The sequence below is a fragment of the Limulus polyphemus genome, unplaced genomic scaffold, assembly GCF_000517525.1.
Source record: "Limulus polyphemus unplaced genomic scaffold, Limulus_polyphemus-2.1.2 Scaffold2869, whole genome shotgun sequence".
NCBI classification, from domain to species: Eukaryota; Metazoa; Arthropoda; class Merostomata; order Xiphosura; family Limulidae; genus Limulus; species Limulus polyphemus.
Genome location: NW_013668479.1, coordinates 69599 through 73524, shown reverse-complemented (window position 1 = coordinate 73524; position 3926 = coordinate 69599). Strand labels below are relative to the sequence as shown.

The following is a 3926-nucleotide window of genomic DNA, read 5'->3' as shown; positions in this document are numbered from 1 at the left end:
ATAGGCTCACTTTCCATTACAAATTAATATCTGATCCTTTTATAGGCTCACTTTCCAGTATCATTATGCTTGGAGGTGTTGGTTTATTGCTCGACCACACTGAACGTATGCTTTATGTGTGAATATAAATTATGTATTGCAGTTTGTAGAACAATATAAACAAATAACTTTACAATCCAGTTGCCAGGAATGTCCAAGAAGCTATATTTGTTTTGGTGTGGTGCATGTCAGTTATCTTTAAAACTGTCATCAACCATTTACAAAATTTACTGTTACTTCTAATTCATTTGATTTATATATTCTACTAGAAAATCTCGAAGTTTTGGGATATAAAACTATGAGGTAGGGATTTCTGTTTTTCATGTGGTTATGGTTTTGCTTATCGTTGATTTATTATCCCTTCAATCATTTAGTTTATATGTGAATTTTTAGTTACATTAAAATGCCAACACACCTTATGTATGTATTATGAACCTGACACCAGCTTCCCTAGCGGTGACATACATATACTATTAATGTTGCAAAAGTTCATGTAAATTTATAATCACGTGAGATGTACTCTCGTTAATCATGTTGCAAAAACTTTATGATCACATGAAATTTACTCTCGTGACCTAACGAAGTGAATAAATACCCTTCATAAACCGAGTGACTAATTATTAGTGAAAACGAATTATGTACTCTCGTTAATCATGTTGCAAAAACTTTATGATCACATGAAATTTACTCTCGTGACCTAACGAAGTGAATAAATACCCTTCATAAACCGAGTGACTAGTTATTAGTGAAAACGAATTATTGCTGTTTGACATTCGATATTGTTATTAATATCGAAAAGTGTTTTTCGAATATTGTTTGTGTCTTTTTTTTTTGAATTAGTTTTTCTTCTTCTGCCTCTTTTCCCTGATTTCATTATGTGAAATACTTAATATTGATAATTATGTTTTATTGTTCAATAACATTAGTTTCAAGTCCTGGCCAGGCACGTATTTATTAACTATGTTTTTAGAAAGTGCTAAATTTTATTCCAAGTGTTGTTACAGTTTAGATTACTAATTTTGTTGTTGTTGAACCCTGGTTGTAGCGGCGATTTGTTTTAGTCGTTACAAAAGAAGCTGTCTAAAACTCTTCCACTTACTATGTACGTTCATGGCTGTAAATATAAACGGCAAAGATTAAAACTGTAGCTCAGCGGTAACAATGATGGCTTATAACACTAGAAATCGTGTTTCGATACTCGCGGTGTGTTCAGCACATATAGTACTTTGTGTAACTGTGTGTGTGTAACAACAAATAAGTCTATATAAGATTAGGACTCGTCGCCAAACAAGCTCACCCTTTCAGCCGAAAGGATGTTGTAACGTGTCAGTCAATCCCACTAATCATTTTAAAAGAGTAGTCCAACAGTTAGCGGTGAGTGGTGTTGACTAGTTACCTTCCCCCTAGTATATTACTTCTAAATTACGAACGGCTGGAATAGCTTTGCGCAAAATACAACAAATAAACAATAAAATGAGAAATACACTTACATTATTTAATTTCATTGACTTCAAGGAAATACATCATAAATATTAAAACTTGTATTTTTAAAAAACAAAGTGTTTTACCCTTTGGCTTCAGCTTCGATTTTTTTTTTTTTCAAATCTGCCTGTGAAGTAAGAATAAATTAAAAATAGAACTCTGGGACGATTCAAAGATAGCATTAAATAATGATTTAATTTCACAATTAAAAGTTTGTAACAGGAATTTACTTTATACATCTATTAATTTACTGAAAGTCAGTCACACTTTATCAGAGAGTGCACTAGCACTGTTGAAGCTATAAAGTCAGTCATAACTTTATCAGAGAGTGCACTAGCACTGTTGAAGCTATAAAGTCAGTCACACTTTATCAGAGAGCGCACTAGCACTGTTGAAGCTATAAAGTCAGTCACACTTTATCAGAGAGTGCACTAGCACTGTTGAAGCAATACAAAAGTCATGTTGATTTTCTTCTCTGTTCGTCATCAGAAGCTGGATATGAAGCGCTGCCTGGCATAGTCGTTTTATCTCCCGTGTATATGACGACTTTAAGTTATCCAGAGCGTCCCAAAGTCGAAACATTGGCGAATAGCCAAAATCCAGATCTCATATTTTCGTTCATAATCATCTTTCTTCAACAGACTTAGTGCCTATCCAGTTCTAGTAGTAACTATAATTTTATCATCTTTCGACGGAGCAAAACAGTCTTCACGATATTTGACTTCTTATTTTGATATTATTCTATGCAAAATTCAAAAATAAATCATAATTTTAGTGTCAACGATGTTATTACCCCTTGAAGTTAGCTTTCTTACAGAAAAACAGTGTTCCTTTAAAAAACTTAAGAACGGTGAAACAGGAATTACCAGCCAATAACAGATAAACATAAGGTGACTGTAACATGTAGAGAACCCAATGTTTTGTACACTAGACAATCGGTGTCTTTAGGGAGCTAACCCTTATATTATGTATGAAGTGAATGAGTAAAGCTTCATATATTTCAATTTAGGAGCTTGGAATATCAATGTTTGTAATCCTTCATGTATTTCAAGTCCTTGTTTGTTATTCCTTGTCGACAGCAGGAGGTGTGCCCAGTTTCATCGTAACAGCTTTTCAGGTCGAAGAATTCTCTTTCATGACTATAACTTTCATTTTCGAAAGAGTTAATTACCTAGAATTGGTATGGTGAATGGTTTCGGAACTTGTTGCTACCTTACATGCTCTGTTGTACGTGTTTTCCTACTTCCGTGAATAGAGAACATGAAGTTTTCCTTCTTCGAAATGTTAGTTCCTTTGCTCTACATCGTTTAGCTATCTCACTATATGAATATCATGTCTTCTGAAAGGCTGAAACAGTCACAAGTTTAGCTGTCGAATGGTCAGGAATTTGTCATGAACCAGATATAGAGTTGCTGAAATGTTACCTGTGGCACCTCAGTTCTCACGTGTCATAAACCACAGTAGTATCATATGCAGTGTTCAAATAAAGTGCGACTATCCCCTGTTCCATAAATCTTTTACAACGTCAAAAATTGAATATTTCTAACTGAGAAACGCACGTGTTGGTCCTCGTGTTTTAACAAGGTAGTAAGTGAAAGTGTTTTAATTCGTTGAATGTAAAAACATGTGTGTTTGCAATAGTCCGGTGCAGTTAATAACTGTTGTCACACTGAGGAAATCCACAACTTTTAAGGAGTAGATCTTACAAAGACAACCACCTAGACAGACAAGAAAAAAGATAATACATTTAAACAATGGTCATGTCCCTATAAATAAACAAATAGAAACAGTTCATCACAATCATAACATTCTCTTTCTATCTTCATGGGCAGGCGATTAGGGCGCTCCACTCGCAGTTTGAGGGTCGTGGGTTTGAATCCCCGTTCCACCAAACATGCTCGCCTTTTCAGCCGTTGGGGCATTATAATGTGACGGTCAATCCCATTGTTCGTTGGTAAAAGCGTAGCCCAAGAGTTGGCGGTGGGTGGTGATAACTAGCTGCCTTTCTTCTAGTCTCTCACTGCTAATTAGGGACGGATAGCGCAGATAACCCTCGTGTAGCTTTGCGCGAAATTCAAACCAGTCTTTCTATCCTTTTTTTTTTTTGTCCCCTAGTGGCTTAGCAGTAAGTCTGTTGGTTATACCGCTAGAAACCGGGTTTCGATACTCGTGGTAGCCAAAGAACAGATAGACATCGTGTAGCTTTGTGCTTGAGAAATATTTCAACATTTTACAAGGAAAATACTCTCACAGTGCCCCAAAAACTTTCTCCAAAAACTAACACTTCCCGAGTTTGCCCTCTAATCACACATGATTTTTTTTTTTTTTTTATTTGTTATAACTTAGTATTAATTACAATGTTTCTTAATCCAGATGGTTCGTGTAGTTTATATAAAACGTACGGA

General features: G+C 35.2%; 1 protein-coding gene and 1 long non-coding RNA gene across 2 annotated transcripts in view; one reads left to right on the top strand and one right to left on the bottom strand.

Annotated features, from left to right (window-relative positions):
- Positions 1–879, bottom strand: part of LOC111087934 — a 7807-nt gene extending 6928 nt beyond the window's left edge. The window contains exon 1 of the long non-coding RNA XR_002612551.1: positions 793–879. This is a non-coding gene — a long non-coding RNA (uncharacterized LOC111087934). The remainder of the gene's footprint in view (positions 1–792) is intronic.
- Positions 1–3926, top strand: part of LOC106468093 (growth hormone secretagogue receptor type 1-like) — an 81660-nt gene that overhangs the window by 45768 nt on the left and 31966 nt on the right. The window lies entirely within an intron of this gene.